This window comes from Phyllostomus hastatus, unplaced genomic scaffold (assembly GCF_019186645.2).
Source record: "Phyllostomus hastatus isolate PE091 unplaced genomic scaffold, TTU_PhHast_1.1 phas_contig_137, whole genome shotgun sequence".
NCBI lineage: Eukaryota > Metazoa > Chordata > Mammalia > Chiroptera > Phyllostomidae > Phyllostomus > Phyllostomus hastatus.
The window spans coordinates 14,570,927-14,583,672 of record NW_025333583.1 but is presented as its reverse complement, the minus strand read 5'-3'; positions in this window follow the sequence as shown (position 1 = coordinate 14,583,672).

Below are 12,746 nucleotides of genomic sequence, written 5' to 3'. Positions count from 1 at the left end.
GTAATACTGGGGAGTCAGACTGAGATTAGAGCTTTGATTCTTTAGAGAGTTTGTAACTTCCAGGGCATTGTGATGAAGTGGTTAAGAATATTTCCTCTCAGTAGTAGACAATTTTAATTCAATCTCAGTTCTATCACTTACTAGCTATGGAAAGTTGAGAAAATTCCCTATCCTACGTCTTATTTTCTTATCTGTAATAAAGGAGTTAGTTAGGGTATGCTAAACCACTATGATGAATAGATACAAAAATGTAATGGCTGAAATGAAATGGTTTATTTGTTGTTCATACAATGAAGTAGTGGGCAGCCTCTAATCCATGCAATCATTTGGAGACTCAGGTTGAAAGAAGCTTTGCCATCTTCAACAACTGTGTTTCATAATCTGTCTGTGATAGTTTTCCAGAAAACCTCATTGGGTCCTAGGGAGCACTGCGTGGTGTAATTCATATTAAGTATTCAGTATAATGCCTGACACGGAGTAAGCAATCAATAAATGTTAATGGATGTTAATGTTAGCCTTAATTTTGGCTTAGACACCAAAGAGCTTAAAGGAGAGTTGAAAGAAATGTAAGCCTTGTTATACCACAAGAGAATATATTATGTGTTAATTTATGTTGAGCAGAAAAATGAGGCAATTAGGAGTGGAATAAAAATTATTCTGACAAATGTGCGTAGGATTGTTCTGTGAGGGGTGTGAGGATGGCAGGCGGACGATTACATCAGAGGACAGTTGTAGTGGTGTAGGCAGGAACTAATAGTAGAGGGAGGATGGGAAGCAAGAAGAGAGGACAGCCAATATACTTTACTATCTGAAGGTTTTGGGAGTCTCAGATACATCAGTGTCCCAGATTTCAATGTGTTTGGTGTCTACATTCATCCCTGGCAAAATCAAAGTATTTATTTGAGAATCTCCAAATACTTTTATAATACTACTTGGATTTGATGGCAGAAACATAGAATGGGAAGGTGCCATAAAGGATCCCTGAGACATCGATATGTGGATATGTATTTGGAAGTCAAGTTAAAATAAATTTGTATTCATTTCCTCCTGTTGGTTAAAGAACAATATTCAGTTTCTTTCTTACAAATGCTCCCTATATGCCTCCAAGGGATTCATACATCTAGTTACTTCGATATGCTTTGTTTGTTTGTTTTTCTCTTGTTTAGGGTAATTAATCCCAATTTTCCCTCATTCTAATAAAAAAACCCCTGCCCAAAGCAGTATATTAAACTATCAATAACCCAGAATTGTATCAGCTAATGTGTTTAGCTTTTCACAAAATTGTAATTGCCAATATTCTCATCAGAATTTCTCAGTTATAATATTACTTATGGACCTGTATTTCCCTTGCTTTTCTAAAAGTTCTAGAGAATTCGAATGAGGGGTGGAGTGGGAAACAGATGATAAGATCCATAGCATAAAGCCTCCAAGTGTGTTGTAGATGGCACGGTCATGCTCGCAATGATTAAGAGTTTTTCATACAATACCTAGTTTGATTCTTAAATGTTACCCTTGTTGTGGAAGCATTAATGGTCATTTGGGGACATAAAACTGCCTTTCTGTTATTAATACTAACTCCAAATACACTGATCGTCCTGTCCTTGAAGCTTATGCGAGTTTTTACCCATTGAGGCTGTGTGCCGTTGAGTGTGTGTCTCATGGTGGTGCTTCACCCCAGGATTCAGACCTTGTCTTGGGTTGTCTTGGACAGTTTTCCAATACACTTAGCAGGGGCTAGATTAAAACTTTCAAATAGAATTGAAATCTGGAATAGTGGGGGAGCATGGCTGCTAAACCATACACTATACGAGATAAAACAATGATTAGTTTTTCCCTGCATGCATATCCAATTGACCTTGTGCTATTTGTTAAAAAGAGCATCCTATCTACACTGTACTGCAAGGTCACGTCTGTAATATCTGAAGTGTCTAAACACATGTGAATTTGTGTCTGAATTCTATATTCTTCCATTGGCATAAATGTCTATAATTACCATTTTGTCTGAATACCTATTAGTTATATGATTAGTTAATCAAGATAGCTGGTTGTATAAGTCATCCAACTTTTATTTTTAAGACTAGGTTGGTTATTATTGCTCACTCTACTTTCATATAAATTTTAGATTCAGCATGCCAATTTTCACCAAAATAATTGTGTAATTACATGAATAATTGATCCATTTGGGGAAATTTCACATTAGATAGTCTGCCATTTATTAGGTCTTTAATTTTCTCAATAATGATTTATTGTTATATATAATTTATATAATTTGTTGGGGTTATTATTGAGCATTTGATGTTTCTTATACATTGTACCATTTATCAAACTTTATTATTTTCTGGTGTATATAAATAAAATTGATGTTAATATTTTATATTGAGTTTACATGCAACAATTGAGCAAATTGACTTATTAATTCTAACAGTTTTCTGTACAGAGATGATTATATGACTTTACTATGTTATTAAGTTAGTGTTATGATATTCATTGATTGATTTTATACCAACCTTGAATTTATGAAATATGTTATAATAGATTCTAATTTTTAAATATTAGAGGATTTTGCTCTGGCTGGTGTAGCTCAGTGGATTGAGCATCGGCCTGTGAACCGCAGGGTCACTGGTTTGATTCCAGTCAGGGCACATGCCTGGATTGCAGGCCAGTTCCCAAGTAGAGGGTGCTCAAGAGGCAACCACACATTGATGTTTCTCTCCCTCTCTTTCTCCCTCCTTTTCCATCTCTAAAAATAAATAAATAAAACCTATTAAAAAAGATATGCTAAACATTTTAAAAATAGAAAATAAATATCAGTGGATTTTATTTGCTGAAATATTTTTTAGGAATGTTATACCTATGTTCGTGAAAGAGATTGGACTACAGTTTTCCTATTTTGTAATACTCTTGTCTGGTTTTGAGGATAAGTGTTATATTGACTTCCTGAAGTAAATTGTGAAATACTTCCTCTTTTTCTACACCTGGAGGAATTCGTGTAAACTTTGTATTATCTTGATGTAGAATTTTATTTTTTAAATGGTTTCTAGTTATGGATTGCATTGTCTTAGCTGTTATAGGGCTATTTAAATTTTGTGTTTCTTGATTGATTGGGTAAATTTGTTTTTTTAGAGCATACTTTATTCATCAATTTATTCAATTTATCATTTTCTTTTTAAAACTTTCTTTGAGCTTAATCTGCGTTTCTTCAAACTTTTCAGGATGGCTAATAAGGTTATTGATTCTCAGGCTTTTATTTCTAATATACTTACTTAGGGCAATCCATTTCTCACTAAGCATTCTTTTAGTTCAATCCCACAGGTTTTGATATATGTATATAAATGATTACATTAAAAACAATATTATCATCATTGTAATTTTTTCTTTGATCTATGATTATTTAGAAGTTTATTGTCTACTTTCCAAAGAATTAAAGATTTTCCTTTGTATTTTTACTATTTTTATCTTAGTTTCACAACTGTCAGAGAGTATATTCTATTTTATGTATTTTAATGCTCACAACATGTGGTCTTTTTTTAATGTCCTAAGTTCCTTGAAGAAAATACGTACTCTGGAGTTGGTGCAGTCATCATTTCTGCTGTTTGATTCATCTTCTGAATTCTTAATTTGTTATACATGTATGTATATTTCAGGTATCAAATTTTTTTTGGTATCTGTTTTTAATTTTTAAAATATGTTTATTAATTTGAGAGAGATAGAGAAAGAGAGGGAGGGAGATAGAAACATCTATGAGAGAGAAAAACATCCATTGGTTTCTTCCCATATGTGCCCCAACTAGGGATCAAACCTACACCCTAGGTATGTGCCCCACCCACAACCTTTTGGTACATGGCACAATGCTCCAACCAACTGAGCTACTCTGGTCGTGGCTGTGTTTGGAATCTTTTATAGATTCCTATTCTCTGGTGAAATTCTTTTTATTTTATTGAAAATATTAATCACAGTTATGTTAAAGTCTAGCTCTGATAATTCCAATATCCAAATCACCAGTTCTGTTTCTCTCTTGAGTTTGGTCTTTTCTTCCTGTCTTTTGGCCTGCCTAGTACTTTTACTGAATGCCAGACACTGTGTATGATAATTGTAGAAATAATGCAAAGTTCTGATTGATGCTCTCTTCCTTTTAGGATTCTAACTCAAAGTCTAGGGTGCATTTCAAGGATGCTCTTCCTTTGTGGGACCTGGACTTCATTTTCTTGTGTCTCATGCTCTGTGAGATCATGGAAAACCATTTCTGTCTTCTCAGGTTCTTAGCTATCACTGCTCAGTTTTTAACCTCTCATTATGTGCTGTTCATAAATTGTCAAATGCCTCAAGGGCAAAAAGGCTGCAAAATGTAGGGCTTACCTTGCTGCACTTTCCTTCTGCCAAGTGTGTTGGCCTCTAATCCGGGCTGTTTTGTAAGTTCCAAACTCAGTATTTGTCTTCCTTCAAGACTACAGAAAACTTAGTTCAGGTTTTCAGGCTTTCAATGACTATCTCTGTTCTACTTTTTAGCTTTTTGGTCTTATGTTGCCTACAGATAAGCAAACAATATGGAGTGAAACACACCATCAAATACTAGACTCATCTCAGTGTCCTTCCCTTTTCTCAGGAACCCTCAAGTCCTGGCTGCCCTACTAGCTTTTTGATGCCTTCAAATACTTTTTTCCAAATTTACTTTGCACCACTTTGCAACTAGTTTTCATGGGAATATTATCAGAAAGAGGAGATACTCAATAAATTTAAATTCCTTCTATTTCTCTTTAGTAAAATAATAATAATACCTGCTCTTCTTAACTCAAATATTGTGATGATATATTTTATATACCATAAATGTGCAAATCCAGTCACTACCACCTTGAAACAATATTCTTTTTATTTTAAAACATTTTTTGTCATGTTCAACCTCTTATTAGAGCCCATATTTCTGAAGTTATTATATGATTTGAAAATAACATTTCCTACATTCATTTCTTAAGTAAGATATTATGATTTTTATCTTGAAAAGAAAGATATGAGGAATTTCTAGTATTCCCCATGTCCGCATCATATTCCATTAAATAAATACAGTTAAGTCATGGGAAGTAAGAATTTCTTCCTTATTTTCCTCTTCATTACTTTCTTTCTTTTTTGAATATGAAAAGTTTTACTCGGACTCACCTGTCATTTGCTTTCTGTATAATGTAATAGATTTTTCTCATGAGGCCCACTGAATTCACACCATTTTCTAGGACCTGAGAATGTACTCTCTGAACCCTAAAAATAACAATTTCCTCACTATTTGCCAGACCTGGCATGTTTTAATGAAAATGCCTCCACAGAAGCTAGCATGTTACCTTGTTTTATGCCTTTCCTGACATTGATGCTTTTGTGCTCTATTTCCTAAGTCATCCCACATGACTAACAGATTTCTATTCTTTCAGTTTCTTATGTGCTACCTTTTCTGTAAATTATTGTGAATATTCATTTAATTATTTTTTGATAATCAGTGGTCTACAATTATAAGCCTTTGGATTATAAATGACCTATCAGAGATGCCACTTTCAACAATAGTTATCATTGGTACCTTCCAACTGTTTGACACATTGTCTGTTAGGCATTTCAGGAAACACTCCAACCCCCACCCAGATTTAGGCCATAGCACTGGATTTTGTGATTTGAATTTTGAGAATAAGGACTGTGTTTCAATAGGTAATCCAGAAAAAAGCTCAGTATTTGAGAACTGTATCTGCTTGTGTTCATGTTAATCTTTTGTTCTTTCTTTTCTTGCCATGGCCCCTTCTTCATGCCTCATCCTGGTTGATTACATATACTTTATATATGCAACTACATTATGCTATTATTATTATTTTTTAGGTTGTAGTACATTGTTACAGGGTCCAACTCTCATATTAACACATGAATGTCCTCAAGAACCAAATAGTGTCTTGCTCATTTTACTTATCCTATAAACACTTAATGTGCATTTGCTAAATTGAACTAAATGGATTAAAAAAAGGAAGTAAGTGGGATACTTTATTAATCTAATCATGGTGTGACCAAATAAAAAGGAGATTTGTTTGCCTGCCACCACAAAACCCAACCTCATGAGACAGTTGGTGGTGAAAAGGGAAAGAGATTTTATTCAGATGCTGCACTACTTGGGAGAATGGCGACTGCCTTTCTCAAAGCTCATCTCCCCCACAAAATCCAAAGTCCAACCATCTTCAGCAAGTCTGAAACAAAAGCCAGAGTCCAATGCTCCTGCTCCATTTTAAAGTACCATCCTTTGAAGCCTGAAGGTGGCTGCTAAGTGGTCACCCAGCTAGCTCAGCTCATTTGCAATTGCTCTTCATTTCAGGCTTCTTCCTGGAGGCTGTGTGCCATGTGGCTCCTAGGCAGCAAGGTTGCATGTTCCTGGGAAAGAGTCACAAACACACCAGTGAACACTTCACCAGGTTAGCAAGAGAGAAAGAGAGAGAAAGAGATGCCCTCTTGGAGGCCATTGGACACATGGCAGCTAAGACCACATGACCTGTGGAGAGAACATGCAAGTCCATTGTCCAAGTGCAGGTCATGAGCCAGAGAGTCACAAGCAAGAGAGCATTCTTTGTTCCCCTGGGTTTACATTAGCTTTGGACATGGAACTAACCAAGTACTTTCTAATTGGTTATTAGAAAATGACCAATCGATTTTCTAAACATTCATGCACTTCAGGCAGGTTCATCTCCTAACCAAACCCTTCTTTCCCTCGGCTAGACTGACAGGCCTCTTTGGTATAGCACCTCCCCCTGTACCATTTTGACTTCAATGGCACACTGCCTTCCCCTGGTCCCACTACCTGATCTGGTACTAGAAGGGCAGGCGGGGGACTAGGACTTTCTCACACTCAGTGTAAGAGCCTCTCTCGGCAGCTAAGTTGGCCAATGGGTAGCGATTCCCCGGCTCAGACCAACTATCTACTGGTAAAAATGGGGCAGTTTGGTAAACTGCTTTAGAAAATAATCATAATGCTATATGAGATTTTTGGTTCTTTCCTTTTTATCATTTCTAGGACTCACCTCAGATGGATGCATCAGGAATTTAGCAGATCCTTTACATTCTGAGTACTTATTAAGACTGTACTCAATTTAGCAAGATGTTGAAAATCCACATTTTGGGCTAATATTAAGAAAGTCATTATACCTTTCCATGTAAACATTTACAGATAAATGAAAGGTAACAGGTAAACTTGATGTACATACCTTGCATATTCCTATATAGTTTTATTCCAAGTTAGTTTTTAAATTAATCTTCTAGGTTCATTTTCAGAGTTCCTTTGTTCTTCATCTAGACTGAAGTGAGACAAGATATTTGACCTTCTTTCTCTTTTAAGTGTTTATATTTTTTATTTCACAACAGGATTTTTTTTAGCTGTGTAATATCAACGATACTTCTGATTCAGCAAAACCTTTCTGGCCTTAATGTGACCCTGAACTTATCTGGTTCTGGTGGATATTTGCTCACTTCCCTAGGGACATTCATCAGTGCCAATGGCCCAAGGTCATCCCATTGTTTGTTTTTCTGAGAGCAGATGGTCCTAACATCAGGGGATATCTTATAAGTTTGTTATAATTCTTATTGCTACTTTTTCTTTTATTTAATCTCTGACTCAAGATGAAATCTAAAAATGCATATATATTATATATATCACATAACAATTGTATTAAATAGTAAAGTTTGTGGGTAATTTGTAAGTTAAGAGGAATTTAACATAAATACATGACTTAAAAATTTATCATGCCTACAAATGATATTTAATGAATAGTAAGATTTCAAAATATATAACTGGGGAGTATATACTTTATAGTTTTGGGTATTATACTTTGTTTATTTTCATATCAATATAAAAGGTGGGATTATTGCAATTAAAAGGCAATGATCAGAAATGGACAAAGTATGTATATAAATTAAAAAATTCCCTGCTTTAAGTCTTAGCCTTGACACTAATTAAATATATGGCCTTGGGAAAATTCATTCTTTAAGCTTCTCAGTCCTAAACTGTTCAACAGAGCTAAAGATAATATTCAAGAATTTGTTCTGTGGATTTGTTAAACTAAAAGTAAGAATTGGTATTCACATCTTCATTAATGATGTAGTACCTTTCATATGGTCTCCATTCATCGGGTGTTATGTATAATGCAGTGCGATACAGTTGATCCTTGAACCACATGGGTTTGAGCTGTGTAGGTCCACTTATTGAAGGTGTTTTAAAAAAATAAATACACAGAATACTATAACTGTATTTTCCTTATGATTTTCTTAATAACATTCTCTTTTTGCTAGTTTAGTGTTGTAAGAATACGGAAAAGAAGGCATAAAAACATATAAAATGTATGTTAGTCGACTGTTTATGTTATCTGTAAGGCTTTTGGTCAACAGTAAGCTATTACTAGTTACATCTTTGGGGAGCCAAAATTATATGTGGGCTGTTGGCTGTGCAGGGGTCTGCACTTCTAACTCCCACATTGTTCAAGGATTAATTGTATGTCTTCAGCTCTCATACAAGCTCTTCAAGTAGTAGTTGGGTTTTTATTGAATAATGAAAATTACACCCTACCTGTTTGCTAAGCACTAAAACAATTGAGAAGTATATGTATGTGTTTGAGAAGGGTTAAAATATCCACTTTTTAGTTGGAATACAGGATTGGATAATGCAGCTAATAAATGGGCCTCTGGTATAGTACTTTTAATCCTGAATTTAGACCATGTTACCACCATCAGGTAGATGAAATATCCATAAAAGACACCTTGACAGTAGCATGAGAGAATTTTAGTAACTCCTATAACTTTGAACTCAGAGAAAGTCCAGGTTCAACATTTTGACTGATTTGGGCCTCCAGACTTACTTCTAAAAGAAAACACTCAGACCTGATCAGGAACATTAATGCATGAATCGGGGGAAAATGCTATAGTTCTGCTCACAAGATATCATTGACAATATATGGGAATAACTGAACCTTCCCCATAGTAGAAGGTGAGCAATGTGTCAGGCTCTCTCCCTGTCTTCGGATAAATCACTCCCTAGCTCCTGCAGGGAGGTATGTATGACATAAGGGATGTAGACACCGATACTTCTGAGGCATTGTTTCAAAACCATTCCTTCCTGGGGAGCAGAATGGATATCATGTTTTTGGTATCCTGGGGAAAGAAATATGGTTTGCTCTTATAGAAGTTATTATTTCTGGCAATTTACAGATACGATCACAGGGCTTCATAGTTATGTCCCTTGCACAAAGCCTGATCCCAGGGAGTGAATGATAGAGCAAGGATTCAAATCCAGATTTTCTGATTTCCATAGTCGTATATTTTAAAGGTAGCTAAGGAGACAGATACCACAAAACAGATGTGAAAAAAGTGTATAGGGAGGGACACTGCAGCCAACATACGACCAATCACCAAGTACTGATACTCATCTGCTTTGAGGATCATTATGCAAATCAAATTAGTGCATATTAAATTGATTTATAAACTTAAAGCTATGAACATATTACCAATTATTATCACAGTTAATGTGTATCTCCATCAACTTCCCTTTTCTATAGTATCAGGTTAATGATTTTTGCCTTGGCAACATCTTGGATTGCTGTGAGGATTAGATGCAATAATGTACCTGCTAGTTCTGCAGAAGCTGTAAAGCACTATACAAGTGAAGGTTACCAGTATTGATTTGTACATTAATTGTTAATCCTTGAACATGGGTTAGTTAATGCTTTAATGATGAAAATTTGAACGACTAAATCTGTTAGAAAATGATGTTATAAAGTACATAGAGGTTGAGACTGTAATTCCAGAGGAAGAAAATGTGACCTAGAAATTGATTAGACTAATTGAACATTGCATCTTATTGATTTTGTGGTTTCTCTCTATGTTCAGCTCAGAATGCAAAGAAGCTAAAAGGTGTGGACATTGGAAAACATCCATGTAAATCCAATTCATCAACTTGATGGCTCACTTGCTACTCAAAGTGTGGTCCCTGGACCAGTAGCTTGGGAATCACCTGGAAAATTGTTAAAATTAGAATCTCAAATCCATCCAGGCCTACTGAATCAGAAACTTCAGAAACACTGCTGTGATGGAAATAACAAAAAAATACTGTAGCTCATTACACCACTTAAAGTATACATAATTATTGGGCTTTTGTAACAGCCTGGAAACTGTTTCTTTCAAACTGTTTATGATATTAATTAATATTCTTAGCACAGTCATAAATTGCCATGTTATGTAATAATTATTTAGAAACACAAAAACACTAGAAATCTGATTTTTTCTTTTATTTCATGTTTGTATTTTGTCTTAATTAATACAGTTTCCAATTCATCTTTAATCCTTCTCTGGATCCATATATTTGTTTTATTTTATAATCATTTGGAATGTAGCAGTACTCTGCTATATCCTGAGAATATACTAGAAGTTCAAATAGTATGGATTCTTTGTTTCATGAGGCCTACATTTAATGGTGGCAGATGCAAACAAAGAAAGAAATACAGAAGTATAAACTGAGAAAGAAACTGGGAAGGTGATAGATAGGGTGGCAGAACAGGTGTGACGTGAATGTAATTATCTGGGCAGGCCATCAAAGGAACTGGCATTGTATCAGCTTTGCAAGATGAGAAGAAGGCATTCGTTTGATAATTGAATAGTGGCAAGACTGCTAAGGCTTGAGGGGTGAAAAATGTTTGGTATGTTCCAGGAGCTAAAAAGGAGGCTAGCATCTCTGGAATGGGTTGGGTGAAGTGGGTAGTAGCTGGAGATGAGTTTGGAAAGATTAACAGGGCTTAAATTAAGTAGTCTTATAGTCCCTGGTTAAGTGTTTTAACTTGAGTGCAATTGGATGCCACTTTAGGCAAATGGGAAAGGGGGAAGGCAGACAATTACATTTGAAATATGTCCAGTTTATACTTGAAAAAGAATTACTCTGGATGCTGCCTGGAGCATCAGTTGGATAGGGACAGGTTATAAGCTTGTTGAAGTAATATTGATGACTTGGGTGAAGGTGGTAGACAAATTTTAGAAATATCTGTATTGTTGGTTGTGCCCTCAGATCCACTGCTCATCCTTCCCCTTCTCTGTTCTGCATTTCAGACGGTTTCCTTGCTGTATGTGGATGCTACTGATACAAGACACCAGCTGGAAATCAGAAGGAAGATCATTTCTGCAGGTACACCATTTTACCTGTGGCGTCATCTCGCACCAGATTGGCCAGCTTTGGTTTCATTTTCTGCCAGATGTCCCTAGCCTCTAGTCCCCAGTAACACCATGTTCTCCCTTGGTTCTGCTGCTAGTTTTGCATCATCAGTTTGTGTTTAGCTTTTCAGTTCTATCACATGTGTAACCAATTCATTGCATTATTGCTCTTTGCAATAAACACCTAAGTATTCTCTCCTCTACTGTTCAGACCCTAAAGGATGTAGAGTAATGAAAGAAAAGAATTAAGAATGTTACACATATTTCAGCTTTGACTGAGCATGGACATTGGGGCAAGTATAGTTTTGAAAGAGGTCAGTATTCACTTTTGTACATGCTGGTTTTGATGTTCAAAGGCAAACACATAAGAGGTTTAGAATTCATACCAGACTCTGAGTTATAAATTTCTAGATTATTGGATAGTTATGGTACATGTAGTCCTGGGAATGGATAGGTTATCCAGGGGAAAATGTTGAGAGACAAAAGAGATTTGGACTGAATCCTAAAGGATTTGAGGTTGGCGGGTAGAGAAAGAACCTGAAAAGGATATTTGGAAAGAGCTGAGAATTTCCTAGATCCAGATTAATAAAATAACTACAATATGTAGAATATCTTTAACATGTATCTCTCACATTATATAAATTATACTTCTTAATGCAATATCAACATATGATGAGCAACAGAAAACCATTCACACTAGCTGTTGTCTCTAAAAAGTAGGAGAAAGACAATATGGCAAGAATCTTTGCAAATGATTATTCCATCATAATTTTAGAATAAGTTTGCACTCCTGGTTTTAATGCAAATTTTCATTTTATGTGGCCTGAGTAATGGCAGGACTGTAGCCTGCAGTTGTGAGGCCTCTGCTGTAAGGCCCAGCCCAAGTCAGAGAGTTAATGCAGCTGAAATGCAGTTCATTTTGCCCTAGCCAAACTGTTCATCTTGGTTCACAGCTGTCTCTGCTGGAGGAAAGGAGCCTTTATGAAAACTCTTATCCAGATGGGAGAAAACTTTTCTAACATACGCAAAGATATTTGTGCATCAGCAGTGTCCTTGGGGTAGGGCAGGACCAAGTGTGCTGGGCCAAGGTCAAATCCGTGCCTTTTACAATGCTGCTTTCTGATATGGAACTTGGTAGTCATCCATGTAAGAGGCCTGTGTTTATGAAACATGGATCAGGGTTTGAGATATTGGACAATTCTAAGCATAAGACATTTATGATTATAACCTGCTATATATTAAGTATTTTTGTTTAACTCATATCATTAGGACATATTTTTATGGATTTTGAAGTGCATTTCTTTAGACAGTATTATTTGGTTAATTCTAATTAGGAAGGACATTTACAAACATAGAAAAATATGAAAAAGGAAAAAATAATGACTTGTAACAACTTGAACCAGGTATAAACACCATCGATATTTTAGTGAATTTCCTTGAAGTATCTTTCAGAGATATGTGTGGTGCAAATATGTGTATGTAAGTATGTATACAAAGGTCAGGCAAAAGTGGGTTTTAAAGTCAACACCAGTGATTTGTCAAATGTCCCT